Below are 16,512 nucleotides of genomic sequence, written 5' to 3' on the forward strand. Positions count from 1 at the left end.
CTACTGCCACAATGAAACACCATGAACAGAAACAACTTGGGGAGTGTCTTAGTTACTGTTTTGCTGCTGTAGAGAAGGACCACGACCAAGGCAACTCATCAAAGGAGGCATTTAGTTGGGGTCTTCCTTACAGTTTTGGAGGATTTGTTCATTATCATTAGGAGAGGAGCACAGCAGCAGGCGGGCATGATGCTGGAGCAGTAGCTGAGATCTCACATCTGATTCACAAGTTGCAGGAAGGCAGCATGAAGCAGGGGCCTGATGTGAGGTTTTGAAAGCCCACCTGCAGTGATTTCCTTTCCAACAAGGCCCCACCTATTCTAACAAAGCCACGCCTACTCCAACAAGGCCATACCCCAACAAGGCCACACCTACTTCAACAAGGCCACACCTCCTAATCCTTCCCAAACAGTTCCACTTACTGGGGACCAAGCATTCAAGCACACCCATGGGGGGCATTCTCATTCAAATCCCCACAGGGAGGAAAGGGTTTCCTTCACCTTACAGGTTTCCGGTCACAGTCCACTGACTGAGGTCAGGCAAGGAGCAACTGAAACAGAGACATGGAAGACTGCTGTTTTCCAGCTTTCTCCTTCAACTTTCTTCAGTTTGCTTTCTCGAACACCCCAGGATGATGTTCCAAGAAATGACACCACCACCCACAGTAGGCTGGGCCCAACTGCATCATTCATTAGTCAAGAGAATGTCACACAGATTTGCCTAAAGGCCAGTATGATGGAGGTGTTTTCTCATGGCGGTCCCTCTTCCCAAATAACCCTGCCTTGCATCAAGTTGACAAAAAACAATCTAAGCAGGAAAATATATTTAGTTATTTAGCTGTTAACAGCTAAATCTGTTATGAAGCTCCATCTGATGCGTTTATCCCACCTGCTTGTGGAACTTGATCAAAAGCTGCTCAGTGACATACTTCTACCTGTGCCAACCTCTGTCTTCCACAATTTCTGTCCCTGGGGAAATGTCCTAGGTCAGAATTTTGGGTGAACTTCTAATTACCTTACGATTTCACGCATATGTCACGTCATGCTCATTTCCTGCTCTTTGGTGGGCGCGAATCATGTTTTCATGCCCGAATACACAGATTTCTCTTGAGGCGTCATGCCCTGCCCTGTGAAACACTGGTTTGTAACCAATGTCCCCAGCCTTACATCCTGTGCTGTTCATCTCAAGCCACCCTGGAATCTGGCTGACGCTCTTCCTTGGAGCTCCGATGTGCTGCTCACCTCCATGGCTTAGTGAGCGATGTCTCTGGTCCAGGGGCCAGGAGTAACAGCCAGTGAGTGAGGGTGTTGAGTGAAGCCTCAATGAAGTTCACCAACATGGAGGGGAGAATCTGGTTGACATTTAGGCCGGAAAAAGACAGTGTGCATCAGATTTGATAAGGACCTTTTCACTGAAAATCCATGTTAGATTTTCCTAAGGACACAGGTGCCGGGAGAAGACTGTGATTCTTGTGAGAGGAGAGCTAACACGGAATTTCTTTTTCTTCATCGATTTAGTACTTATTTTAGTTAGTTTGTCTTGATGCTCAGGCTCTGATGTACAGAGGAAAACAGTCTACCAGTGGGCTCTCAGCCCCAGGAACGGCTTTTGATTGTGCTGTACCACAAGGTGAGCTCAACACTTACGAAGAAACATTGCACAACAGTTAAAAACTGATGCAGACATTGAAAGTGACACTCATAATTGCTGGTAGATGAAGATGTGCGTTACGTACTATACGGTGAATAAAGCAAGCAACAAAGTGACAGGGAGAGGGTCCTCCCTTATATCTACAGTTGCATAATATGCATTATATTATATAACACATGCTGTGCATATTTCGTTTGTGAGCTCCAGTAAACACTGAACCTACTTTTTGCCTCAGTTTTTTCATCTGTGAGGCTGAAAAGTAAGAATCGTAATTCCGTATTCCATAGGAGAACCAAGGGCTCAGATAAAGGCGACCACTCAGAAGGCTGGCTGTCTTATCATAGCACGAAGCATGTGTGTAACTAATTATTTTTAACTTCAGTTTTGAGATTATATTTCCTTAGTTAGATGTATGTTCATTTATGGAAGGAGGCCCAGCAGTTTTTGACGCTGAAGAAAATGACCGCTGTTTGAAGGGCTAAAGGGTGTTTCCCTCAGAGTCGGCGCTCTTAGGGTGGTGTATTTGCTGGACTTTGGGGCGTGTCAGGTATTTGAGACCTGATCATTCTGAAACACTGTTTACAGAATTCCTCCCATGAACCTGACCTCTTAGAAGTTTCTTTTATCATGCATAATTATTAGCAATTAACTTCTAGGTATTTTTCCTCATCTTAACTGAAGGGATCCACTCAAAACTACAATCTGTCAACAAGTTCGGAGGCTTCCCTCAGATGGCTTAAAATTCAAAGCAGTCAGATATAGCTCATGTCTCTAATCCCAGAGCTGGTGACATTGAGGTAGGACTGCTGTCTCAATTAATTATTAACTAATTACAGTAAGACTAGAGGATGGTTATATTATTTCTGGTTGGTTTACAGACTATGCCCATGCTTCACGGAAGGATCTTTTTCAGTCTGCGAAAGCAATGCTAATTGCTTCACTTTCAGGACAGCCCTGTGTCAGTCTGCATTTGTGGGACACACAGCACGCAGCATAACGTCGATGCGTGGAATTCCACTTAGAAACCTCCCGTGTGACCACAGCTGCCCACGTGACATCTTAGCACCGGTTTCCTCGGGATTCGTGAAGAAACCAAGGGGCTCGTTCTGAAGCTGGGGTTTAGCGTATCCCCAAATGAAGACGTGCGAACGCTGAGCTTTTAAGGAGAGACCATGCTGCAAGTGTGGCCTTTAGCTCTGTGGAAACCTCCCAGAGTGTAGCTGGGATGCACTCGCTGCTTGGGGTGGGGGCGCTACCCTAGCCCTGTGTGTGGCACCTGCTGACCTGGGATCGCCTGTGGTCCATGTCCCCGGGGGCACAGAAAGCTCGGAGTACAGCAGCAGTGACTGCGCCTTATGTTTCATGACTTTCATCACTTCTCTCGCAACAACCGCCCAATGAGCATTTGTTATGTGGCCCTTAGAGCTCCCGGGGTTTCCAGAGGAAGCTTAAGATTGTTACACACTGTACGCTGCATGAATTTTGTCCTGCAGTGTCCTCTGGTTCAACATATCGGGGCATCTTTTTAATAACAGTTCCCAAGAACCAGAGTCTTGTGCCAGAAACAGAACCCACTGCCCAAGGAGACAATGAGGAACTCCGAGCAGGCCACACACACAGGAATGGGGTAGGAGAAAGCGAAAATTAAAAAGCAAAAACATTTATTCTTTTAAATTTTGTTTTTAGTTATCCATGGTTGTCGGTAACTCTTCCAGACCCAACGTGAGATGAAACAGTTAACAGAGCTCACCAGCATCTGGTCCCTGAGTGGAACCGCTTCCAGCTGGATCAGACAGCAAAGCCAACCGATGGAGGCCTCTGCTTCAGGATTCTAGTCTATCAGTGCCACATTCTTACCCACTGCACCAACATGGCCACTTTCAACACCTCTTTAAGTAATTCAACACATTCCATGATTTCCTAGTAAGGTCCGTGTGTGACCTCTCTCAAGTATGGCAGGCAAGTGGCTTACTATTAGCTTAATGTGGCCCAATTAATATCTTCTGAGTGTCCCTTCTTATCCAGCAGGTACTACCGGTAAAAGCCAGCCCATCTTTTAGAGGTAAACCTTGTCCAGTTACACACAGGGAAGGGATCACTGCAGATCTATGATTTCTCGGAACAGAGTATCTCCATTTGCATGAAATCTTTTTCCTTTGACAGGGTGGCAAGAAGAAGCACCCCATAGGATTGCTCACAGCACTCTTTCTGGGGTGTTAACAACAGGAGACATTGCCACGGTGGCCTTAAAACAATCATTCTCTCCCCTGGAACCTTTCTGCCCCTTCCTGACTCAGGATACCTGACTCTGTGAGGGTTTGGCTGCCCAGGAGCCCAGGATAATGGACAAAGGGGCTCGCCTACATGATGTAATTCCACACGGGTCATTTGTGTAATAGTGAGGTCAAAGGCAGCGACCATAACCCTTAAGTTGGTTGAGAAATAATGGCTGGAGTCAAAATTTAAATAAAATTGAAATCTGAGCAAGTTAAGAGATCTACAAGCCTTAGAGACAAGTGGTCTAGACAACCAAAATCACACTTAAACACTAAGAAAAAAACAGTCTCTACTCTCAAGGATGTACTGTGATATTAGACAGAATATCAATGATTGAAAAACAAATACCTTCCTTTAAAATATCAAGCAGCCAAAGGAATCTGCTGAAATGTAAGAGTCCAAATTTATGGGGCAATGGAGCATTGAAGGTTTAGGATTAAAGACAGTATTTATCATTACACAGATGTGACAATCAAGTTGGGGTTTCCAGACTGCCACAGTGCCCTACACAGTCACTCAGGCATTTCTCTACGTGAAGGATACTTCCTGAAGACATTAGCACCTGCCTGCTGAACTGAGTCCAGCTTCTCACTTTCTCCATTGAAGCTGAGTCTCGTCCCAAGAGCTGAAAACCTAAGTTTAAACAAAGGCCAAGTTCCATGGAGAAGGGTGTTCATTCTGCTTGTCCTGCTGTTGGGGCAGCAATGTGTTCCTGCCTTTGTACCTGAGCTGAGACAGCAGTTCATCTCAGCCTGGACCCTAGGCAGTAAATTACCCGCAGTTCTGAACCACCAGCTTTTCCCACAGTGCGAGCGCATGCGCACGTTCACATCCAGGCCTGCACATGCACACACTCACACTCACAGCTGCACATGCATGCGCACATCAGTGTCTGTTTGTATGCACACCCAAGCCTGCACATGTGCACACCCACGCCCATGCCTGCACGTGCACACGTAAGTTCACACTGTAACTGTGCTGTTTCTCTGGAGGATCCGGAGTGCATCACCTCGTCTGCTGGATTGAAACCACCCTGTACATGTCAGTGAAGTGTGAGTGACTTTCCTCCCAGGAAAGGTCAGGCGATCAGCACAACAGAAGTATCGGGAAGCATTCACCATGGCTTAAGCAGGGGTAGCTATCTGACAACAATCCACAGGACTCTTCACATGCCTGTACTGGGCATATTGTGTTCTGAGGAGACTGGATGAGGTTCCCGCAGGACAGCGTATCCAGTCTGAAGTCGATTTTTGCCTCTCACAGGTACCTAACTACATCTTTAGTACAACTCTGGAGTTGAATTAAAATATTGAGCTAGTTTGGTACATTGTTTTTCTAATTTAAAATTAAAAATGATTGGGGGACTAGGGATTAGCTCGGTGAGTAAGAGTGCTTGTTGAAGCGTGAGGGACTAAAAGCAGACCCCAGAATCTGTGTACAATCCACTTATGGCTACAGGAACCTGCAGCCACAGAGCCGAGGGAAGGGAGCTAGAGAATGACTGGGGCTTGCTGCCTGCTAGGTGCAGACTCAATGGTAGACTCTTTGCCAAAGGAATGGGAAGGGACGGGGAAAATTTCTGCTCTGACTTCACATAGAAGTGCGCACACACACACACATACACACACACACACACACACACACACATACACACGCGCGCGTACACACACCACAATCACACACATAGACCTAGATACACACCCAAGAGGTTAAGCTATTCATTTGTTATATTTCTCTTTATTTTGGTATGAATGCATATGTGTTTATCAAATAAACACTTTTATTCCTTCCTTTGTATTCCTCTATCATGTAACTCAAGGTATCTTGACTCATTATCACATCTAAGTACACTGCTCAGAAACACCATGGTCCTTATATTATGGGTTATTAAAGGAAGAAGCTAACAGCACTTGGGGATTTCAGCTCTTCCTCAAGGAGAGGTTGCAGCATTTTGTGCCGGATGCTGGGTAATTGCGGCAGTCCAGGAGGTGTTAGCCCCTTATTATCGTGTCTGTTCAGACTGTATGTAACATGTGGGAAATGTGCCTGAGTGCCAAGAAGATGGGTGGCTGCGATAGTTAATATTACATATCAACTTGGTCCAGCCGTGAACGGCCAGCTCCTGGTTAAGTGTTTGTTCCTGGGAGCACCTGCAGAAGGGGTTCTGAGGCAGAGGGCCGAGACAGGTGGCTAGCCTACGTGGTGTGAAGGGCATCCTGTGATTCAGGGAGAGCCCGGAGAGCAGAGGCAGAGAGAAAGGCTGTTCCCTCTTCCTGTTTCACACTGATTCATCCATCTTCTTCCCCCAGGTCACAGCCTACACTCTCAGCTCTCCAAGTCCCCCAACATGCAGACAGACCTCTGTTACTGCATGGACGATTCCGGGGAACAGAACTCTTCCCCTTCTGTATGTGTCCATTCCTATGTGTTCATACACGCGTGTTCTTTGGTTTTGTTCCTCTGAGAGTCCTAATGCATCTGTCTGACAGCTTAAAAAAGCTGAATACGAAGAATTCCACTGTAAAATGTGGTGGTTTCTGGACTTTGTCTATGGTTAAAGCAGATCCAATTTAGAAACAGCCAAGGGGGCCAGGTGCCTGTCAGTACAACTGATTTTAAATTCCAGTTGTCACTTATCCCTCCTCAGCCATATGAATTCAGACAGGTTACAAAAGCTCACTAAGCCACAGGTCTCCACAGATGCAATGACAACCCCGTTATCTTCCCAGGATGGCTGCAGAAAGCACCAGGGTCCTAGTATCGCAAACAACAGAAAGCACTGACTCTCATCCTGGAGGCCACTATGTGTCAGCAGGGTGGGCTCTGCTGTGATCTCCAAGGCTAAACAGCTCCAGGCTTTTCCCCTGTCCTCAGGGCTGTGGTCAGCTTTGGTAACCCTTGGCTTACGGAGGTTTCCCTTTGTCCACTACTCTGCCTCTGCCTCTGCCACAATCTGTCCCCTGACTGCCTGTCCTCTGGCTCCCCATGTGTGTCTCTTCCTCCCTCTCTTTATGAGGTGTTACAGTGAGCTTCATTCTATCGGGACGGCCACCTGCTGAACCTCAAGCCTCTTATATAATTCACTGCAGATTGCCGTTACAAGAAATGAAATCCCACCCCTCTCTCCTTTCCCACTTCCCGTTCTCCTTCCCAACCCTTAGGACCACCTGACCTACTGCATATTTGTTGTTAATAATTTATGTTCTCTCTATGGCAAAAAAAAAAACAAGGTTCAGGAGATCAGATAAGTTGTTCTCTTCCCATATTGCTCCTTAAACTCTGGGTTGAGACACCCTGTGGGGCTGCATACCCAAATGTGCGGGTTGTGAAATATTGCCACCAGGAAAAGATTTCTGAACACACAAGGAGCAAAACTTAGTGGAAAATCAAATGTGTCATGACTTGAGATTGCATGGGCAGACTTCATGGAGGCCTTGGTTCTGAGAATGTAGTGCATGTATTTTCCATCACAAACACTATCACAGTGGCCAATGCTGGAGAGCACTGCCCGGATTCTACGCTGCAAACAGTATTTTCACTGCTCTGTAGGGTTCATTGCAGAAAACAGAGACTTTTCATATTTTGACGTCATCATCCTCAGCATGTAAACATCAAGTTGGTGTATTTTTGGATGACATTGCATTAGGATGCTAGATCTTAAAATTTGCTGTTTGAGATGCTCATTCAAGTTTTGTAAAAAAAAAAATGTTACTTGAATTTTGGCTTGTGATTAGGACAGAATTTCAGCAATTTCTGAAATGGCCCTAAATATCCTTCTTCCATTTTGTACTACATATTTATGCAAAGCGCCTTTCTCAGCACTAGTGATTATAAAATCAAAATAATGATCAACTCTGAAAAACACTGAAGATGTTCTGCATCCTACAGTATCAAATATTCAGCCAAGATTTAATTATTGATATAAAAATAAGCAAGCACATCCATCTCATTTGTATGCAGATTTGCTTTTGCCTTTAACAAATGGTAAAGTTATACTTATACCAATCTTTTATAATAAATTTCCTTGTGAGCTATCATTAGGAAATGTCATTTGTATGCCTAGGTTGTCCATCTAGAGACATGGGAATCCCACAGACACACAAGATCCTCCAGCAAGAAGAGCTCAGGGTAGACAGAGGTAGAAAGCCTTCCTTTGTCCTTGTAGCTTAGGACACGGTGGACAAAATTAGTTTGGGAAACGGAAGCAAGAAATTGTCTGAGTCGTGAATGATCTAAGATTCAAGCTGGACACTTCCGCTGAATGGCCCACTGTGTCCATCTGCAATAAATCCAGCCTCGGATGTAGGGACAGAAGAGAGGTGTCCCAGAATGCACAAGGCCTTAGCACTGATACTTTCGTTGTTTGTGTTCATATGCACTCCAAATGCCACGATAGATAAAAACCACTAACTTAGAAAACTAAGATTTGAAGCCGGGCGGTGGTGGTACATTCCTTTAATCCCAGTACCTGGGAGGCAGAGGCAGGTGAATCTCTGTGAGTTCAAGGCCAGCCTGGTCTACAAGAGCTAGTTTCAGGACAGATTCCAAAAAGCTACAGAGAAATCCTGTCTTGGAGGAAAAAAAGAAAGAAAAAATAAGACTAACAGTAGGTGAAAAGCATCCAGTTGTCTTTGACAGGTGCTGTTTGTTCAAACGCCATGCGAAACACGAAGAGTTGGGAAATATGAGAGATGATTTTTGCCTCTATTCCTCAGGAGCCGTCTGAATACACCACCCTCCTCCCAGATACTCGAGACACAGGCAGGCAGGTCGTACACTGTTCCTTCCCTATTTTCTTTTATGGGACCACAGGACATTTTGTGGTGTGCCTTTAAAAATACCGAAAAGGTTGTATGTACTAGAGATCGGTCTACGATTCTTTTGTATCCCCCATAACAGTTATCAAAATAAAGCACTATTATTTCTTAATCATTAATTGTTAAGTTTTCTTTTCCCTCAAATAGCTTGAATTCTTTATCGTTTTTCAGGATTTGGGAAACAAAGACCGTTTCTCTGGGCTTATTGGTCAATTGTTTTGCTTTAAAAATGTGAGAGCAGGAGGAAGTCTGTCTTGGCCAAGGAAAAGGGCTTCCTTGGAGCTGGCTCTGCTGGGCACCAGTCAACTAATTTCAGGCGCAGGGCTCGGAGGTTAGGCACAACAGCCCTGTGGCTATTTGGATTTTTTCTGGATACTGGTTATAAAATGTCTCCTAAGAGAAACATCTATGTTACTCAGGTGTGTGTGTGTGTGTGTGTGTGTGTGTGTGTGTGTGTGCACGCATGTGTGCATGCATGCTCACATGTTCCCTATGCAAGCACAGTACATATTTCGGACTAATTTCCCTCCTCAAGAAGAGTGTCCTGTGGTATGTATGAAGTAAAGAAGTTTAAGTGACCCAGCACCAACAGTTAACATCGCTGCATTCAGCATGCTGTGTGTAGGCCCGGAATAGAGAGAAGACTATGAGCAGGCATTTGCTTCCCCCAGGGGGAGTGGAAGGGCTCTTTTTGTGAATGGCTCTCCTTCTCCAGCCTGCATTTGCTGTAGCCTAAAGTCGAGTCCCGTGCCTGGGGAACAGAGAAAGCCCTGTGCTGAGAGGGGGCTGACACCTCATGGTTTCCCCTGGGCAGCCCTCTGGAGGGGACACCCTCAATTTGGATGCGGGCCTGCCTGTCAGCTCACGCCTGGAAAGGCCTGTTAGGCCACACTGCTTTGCCAAATTTGCTGTTAGTAACATTTAGATTCTATATTTACTGTCTGGAGCTCGCCAACCTTGCCACCCCATGAACGCTAAAAAGTAGAGATGCCAACAGACGGGAGGGTGGAACAGTCCCTTTCAAAAACCTGGCCGCTTTGGCTATCAAGGCCTGGCAAGCCAAGCGGCTCCTGGAGCCAGGCTCCCGCGGGCCCTGCCTCCCGCCCACCGTGCTGCCTGCCAGGGATGCAATGTACCTCCCAGGAGCCAAGTGCAGCCAGCCTGCCCAAAGCCTTTCAGGGGGAATTAAATTACCTACTAACTATCTAAACAGCTCCTATGTGGATGGGGTCTTCATTCATTTTATTTCCTTGGGCCAGAGGACGGCAAAGGTAGCAGAAAGGGGCACAGGTGGAAATGGGGAAAGAGAGCACACTGCCCAGGAAGGGCACAGTGGCTGGCCTGGCTCCTGGTGCTGGTCCTGGCAGCAGCTCCCGCGGGGCACAGCAGCTCTTGGGCGAGGCAACTTGGACCCGGTTACCCTGGCAACCCGTTTCCCTGGTTACGGGAGGCAGGCGGTCCAGGAGGAGCAGCAGTATCAAGGATGAGCTGGTGCTTGGCGGTGTTTGCCGGGAGGTGATGCCAGGCTCCCAGGAGAGGCATTCTAAGGAGACTAGAGGCGCTGCTCTGTTCCCAAGCAGGAACTTAACCCCACAGCCGGGGCCATAGGATTCTCACTTGCTTGACAAGACCTGCAGAGAGCCTCAGGTGTACAGATGCAAGAGTGGACCACCGCCATCTGCATTCTGGACCTAATCCTAAAGAACTAGGAGAGGAGATGGAAGGAAGAGATTTAAAAAAAATTAAAAAGAAAAGAAAAGGGTTGGGGAAAGTAATGGAATTAATTAGCAAGGTGGCATGGAAACAGAAGAGAAAAATAAATGTGATTTTAAGGAGAGAGTTGGAACCATGGACAGAGGACCTGTGGTGTGAGAGACAGCAGGGGAGGGGATGATTGAGAAAAACCTGATTTATGTGCATGGTAATGTCATCATGAAGCCGATTCTTTTGTATAGTAGTGTACCATATTTAAAAATAGAAATCTTTTGAAGTCTTGGCACTTTTCTGTGTCATGGAGAGTGTGTCTTAAAACTAATATAGCCTACCTCTATATTAGTGTGTTTCAGAAAACTATAGGCCAACAGGACCATTAAAATAATGTCAGAAAACCCTTTCCCTAAAAGAAGAGATAAAATTGGTCCATTGAGGTAAGAAGATGAATTTGAGATCCCCCAGAACTCCCTGCATTTCCTGTTCCTATAACCAAATAATTCTAGCATTTTCCCTTTGGTATTGCCCAGAGTCCTTTCATTACTGAGGAAAGCCATGAAGATTTAACACAGACCCTGTAACTACTTTCAAAGTCTGCCAACTTATTTCCTCTCCGTAAAGACAAAAGAAACAAATGAAAACAAACCTACATGGCCCAGAAGCAAAACCCAGGGCCTGACTAGGTGGCTTCCAACCTCTGGAGACTGTCTTCCTCAGACACAGCTGATGCTGGTCAGCTCTTCCTCAGGAAGCAGCGACATGAAAGCTGCCAGAAGCACCGGCCTCTTGCATGTGGTTTCCTGTGGAAACCCCTTAGTCGTGATGAGATCACCACAGATGTTTATATCCACTTCCTTAGCTACCTGAATACACAGCTGTGGTTCAGACACCAGTGACCTCTGCCTCTAGGGTCTCTGCCCTAGCCACATACCTCCAGGTAGGTGAAGAGATGGCAGAGAATTAGAACCCTAATCCTGTGGTCATTGTGGGAGCCCTTCCCCTGGGCTGGCTTGTCCAAGGAGTGGTGGCTCTCCACACCTAAGAGCACAAGACAAATCCCAAGACTTTAGCCACTGGGTTTTTGTGAGAGGTAGGCAAGGAAGGTGGCAGGAAAGGAAGGCATGGGAAAATCGAAAGCCATGCAGAGTCAGAGCCCCTTGGCTCATTGTAGTTATCAGAGCCCTGGATCATACTCGAATTGCCAGGTGGGCTAATTCCTATAGCCGAACTAGTGAGAATGAGGCTGCAACTGTTCTAGCTGATGCCACTCACAGCCCTTTCTCAGAGCTAGAACTGAGGGTAACCAGTCACTATTTGTAAAGGGAGCTGGAGAAAGAAACCATTGCTCATAACTGCTGAATAGTATTAAGGATACAAGCACCATCATAATAAACACAGATACAAATACCACGGATGCATGCCTCATGGTCCATGCCCCACAGGTCATGCATCTGCTGTACAGTGAAGGCTTCAGTAAACCTTCGCCATATACCAGGGTCCTGAAAAAACTTTACTGACACAATTGAGTTTAGAAAGTTGGTTAGGACTCTAACTTAGTCAGAAACATTGAATCACACAGGATAGACAGAATCCTGCAAGTTGGTTTAAATTTTCATTTTATATTAATTTGTTTATTATGTATGTGGAAGCCTCTGTGTGTGTGTGTGTGTGTGTGTGTGTGTGTGTGTATGCACATATCATGACACAGGTATCAATGAAGGGGTGGTAAGTCAAGTGTTTTGACATAATCTACTAGGAGACTTTGCCGTTTGTTAAGTACAACTTGAAGTCTATCAGCATTCTCACCAAAGGCAAATCGCTCTGACCTCAGGAAGGCAAATTTTTTTCTTTCTGTTTTGCTGGTCAGAAAAATGAGTTAGTTAGTGCACTAACTTGTTAGTAGGTCAATGCCTATACTATGCACATTGAAGTGCACATGTGTTATACCATGCACACTGAAACCCACATGTTTTATACCGTGCACACTGAAGTGCACATGTGTTATACCATGCACACTGAAATCCACATGTTTTATACCGTGCACACTGAAGTGCACATGTGTTAAACCTTGCACACTGAAAATCACATGTTTTATACAATGTACACTGAAGTGCACATGTGTTAAACATTACACACTGAAATCCACATGTGTTATAGCATGCACATTGAAGAACGCATGTGTTAAACTTTGCACACTGAAATCCACATGTGTAAAGTTTCGTGACCCTTAGGGGGAAAAAGTCCTTGAACCAACTTTAAAAAGAACATTCAAAAAGAAAAGTAAGTTGTCTACAAGTTCATCTACCTAGAGCAGAAATACCTTTTGATTCTAAATCAAAAACCGTTTTCTGTGGTTTGTTGTTATGTCCATTTTAGTTTTTAGATTGTAATTTTATTATAAAATTCTTCCTTTCCTCCATCCAAACCCTCCCATATAACCTCCTCCATTTTCCTTCAGATGTATGAATTGTTATTGCATGTTTTCACATATACATGTACATATATATATATATATATACATATTTATTTATTTATTTATTTATATTCCAAAATACAACCTGGTCAGTCCATATATTGTTACTTGCATTATGTTTTCAGGGCTGGCCATCTGGCAATACCCAAGTGGCTGGTGTGATCTTGCCTGAAGACGCCCTCCTGTCCTGAACTCAAACTCCTTAGTTCTTTTGCAGAGTTGAGGCCTCCAAGGCTTTCCCCCACCAGCTTTGCATGTCTCTCTGTGTCATCCTTGTTCAGTGTGCATTTGAGCAGTCGTGATGGCGAGACTTTACGGGTGTAGCTTCTGATGTTACCAGGAGACACAGTCTCACAGCAAACTCCCCAGGTTTTACACTCTCTCCACCTCCCCTTCCACAATAGTCCCTGAGTCGTAGGTACAGAGTCTTTTGTAGATCTCTTTACTGGTTCCACGACTCTGAGTTTCACAACTCTGCATTTTGATTGGTCATGGTTTCCTGTAATGATCTCCATCTGTTGCAAATAGAAGTGTCCTTGATGAGAGGTGGACCCTACACTTACCTGTAGGAATAAGAACAGATGCGTTTAGACTTTTGATAAGGGTTATGCTGGCTAAGTAAATTAGCAGTTGAAGATTCTCCTCCAAAAACCATGACCTTACTAGTACTGAACAGCCAGGTTTCCAGTACCAGACACGGTTTTTTGAGCAGGACTTTAAGTCCAGTTAGGGAACTGTTGGTTACTGCCAAGCTATGCTTGCTACTATCTGTACCCTTAGAGTTATCTTGTCTTGCTGGTCGTCGATGTGGTTCATAGGTATTGTAGCTAGGTAGGAATGTTCACTGCCTGTCTCCTTTGGAAGCTTGCATGGTGCCTCCTGGTACCCTGAAAGTTAGTCCTCAGGGAGAGGCATTCTGGTCAGCTCCAGCTCAGGGGTCTCTGAACCCTGTTTCTGAAGTGCATGGTGTCTTCAGCAATAGGGACTTCCTTCAGCATCTCGGGGCCAACAAAGAATGACAGAAATAAGCTGTGTGCTTGGGAAGCCGCTTGGACAGCCCTGACTCTCAACTCAAAAGGCAGCCTTCTCATGTTTGGTATTGGGGAGGTTTCGTTAGGTGGAATTTGACTCTTGGAGGGAGCACCATTAGCCCAGATGAGAAAAGTTCTTCAAAACTGTATGTGTGTATTTATATATACAAATAACATTATATAGACTCAGCAGGTTATAATCACTAATATATGTGTCTATACAAACATATATATGCATTCAATAACAACTGATTTAAAAAAAAGAAACCAAGTATTTGAAGGAGAGCAGAGAGTGCTATAGGACAGGGTTTTGAGAAGGACAGAGAAAATTTTTTTAAAGTAAAATAATAAATAAAATAAAAATATTATTAAAATCCAATCTCAAAATGAAAAATCATGTATGTATTTTTACATACAGAATTACACATATTACAGTTTTATAAAACAAAATCGATCATTAACAGTATGATTTCTTTTGGCTTTTTCCATCTTTGTTGGTACTTTACCTTCCCTCCATCTGTATTTATCTTCATCATCTTCCCTAAAGAGCCCCCCTTCCCACTTCCCCTGTGAGGTCAATTTCCCCTATTCCCCTCTACTCTCCTCCTTTCTCATCCTTCTCCCTAAGGAGTCCCCCCATGCACCCCTGCCTGTCTGCTTCCATTTCCCTGATCAGATCATATGGTTTTGTGTCTAACCACACAGGCAAACACATAACTGAGAACCTCGTTGTGAAGCTGAGTTACAGAGGGTTTCTCAGTGGACAAAAGCAAGAACAGAAAAGGCATCAAGTGTGTTTGGACCTTAAACCCTAGGAGACGGTGGCGGTATCCTGGGGCTAGGGGGTGAGGTGGAGAATGGGCATGTACCTCTAGCCATGGTGTAGCAAGAGAACAGGCAGGCAGAGAGAAAAGTGATCCCTCATCTTCTCAATTGACCGTTTGAGAAGTAGATCTATCCCCTAAGGACTCACAGACCTAATTAAGACTTGTTGAACCTGATCAAAACGTTAATTACTTTGTACAAACTAAGGAAAATGTATGGATGTCAAAGCCAACAAATGTTTCTCTCAGTTGCTGTCCTGCGCAGATATATAGAAGCAAAAACTGTCTCTCTGCTCCAAGCTCTCCTGACTATAGATTCTCACTGACCGGCTTCCTTTACAGTCTACTTAAAGGGATGTTAGAACACCAGTTACCAGCAGCTGCTAAGCATCTTCTCCACAGCCCTTCCATCCCGATCATCTGTGTATTCATCTGTCAAAGTAATGACAAGATAGTCTTCAGAAGTTCCCCGATAGGTGCCTTTATGCTCAGAAGGGCTAAGAATTTGCTCTGAGCCACACAACAGCGGGAGGTCCTGACCCAAACCCCAAGCCCAACAGACTCTGAGGACCATTGACTATTTTCTCCCAACACCACATTGCCCGCTATGGCAGAACCTGCTCTGAACACAGCCGAGTCAGTTCCCTCGCTGGCTTACCTGTGAGCACAGAGCAGCTTCTATTTGTCTATAGTTAATTTAGCATTGCTGTCAGAAAGGAATGCTCCTTTACCGGAAAAAAACCACTACTCACACTGAACCCCTACAATCTGATTAACTGATTAGGACATCAAGGACTATGGGGACATTAGAAAGTTGCAGTCCAGATCTTAATTACAGTTTATCTTGGGCTATCTGGAGCCCCCTTAATAGTCATTCATTACCCACCTCAGTGTCTGACCTAACATCTTTGTATCTACCCGGTAAATATCCTTCCGGAATATATTAACTTTACAGATCACTAGCTTCCAAGAAACGAAAGTCTAAAAATGTTATCAGACAGAATCTGAAGCCCAGGGTAAAGATTTTCCCCACTTAGCCATGACTCTCCTACCTAGTGTGTCCAAAGAATTTGAAAAATGTCTTGAATTGTCGTTTTCTTTGTTCTGTGACTGTAAAATGTCACCAAACAGTTACCATGTAGGAACTCAGTATTTGCAGAAATCTAAATCTATATTTCCAGACCAGAGTCAATCCTGTGTGGTGTCTAAATAAACTCTTTTCCTTTTTGAGGAGAGAGTGAGTCTACCTTCACCTCTTTCCGGTGGTGTATGCCCACAATCCGTGTCCTGGAGACACACTCAGCTCATAGAAACAAGTTCCAACACTAGCTCAGGACATTGCCCAGACAAGGAGCATGCTAGGCTCTGGCAAAGGCCAACTCCGTGGACTGGACATGCCTATGGGCACTCATCCCCTGGAGGTATGTAACTCCTTTTTGTTTTTCTTTCTAAGTGAGATTTTCCTCTCCCCAGGAGCTTCTTGGGAAAACTGGAGGAAGCATGAGACTCCATTCTGCACTTCTTTGAGTCAGCACACGGCACAAGCTGGAAACCTGGAGAGTTCAGAACCGCGCAAGCATTCTCTGGCCCATGGACACAGATACCACCAATAACACAGGCCAGTTTCATGGGCTGTGTTCACTAGACGCCCCTTCAGGACCTCTCAGCTCTGTTGCAGAAAATCCTAACAAACTTTAGAATCTGCTTCTCTTGCCCCGTTATGTCACAAG

This window comes from Myodes glareolus, chromosome 13, assembly GCF_982192425.1.
Source record: "Myodes glareolus chromosome 13, mMyoGla1.1, whole genome shotgun sequence".
Classification (NCBI taxonomy): Eukaryota; Metazoa; Chordata; class Mammalia; order Rodentia; family Cricetidae; genus Myodes; species Myodes glareolus.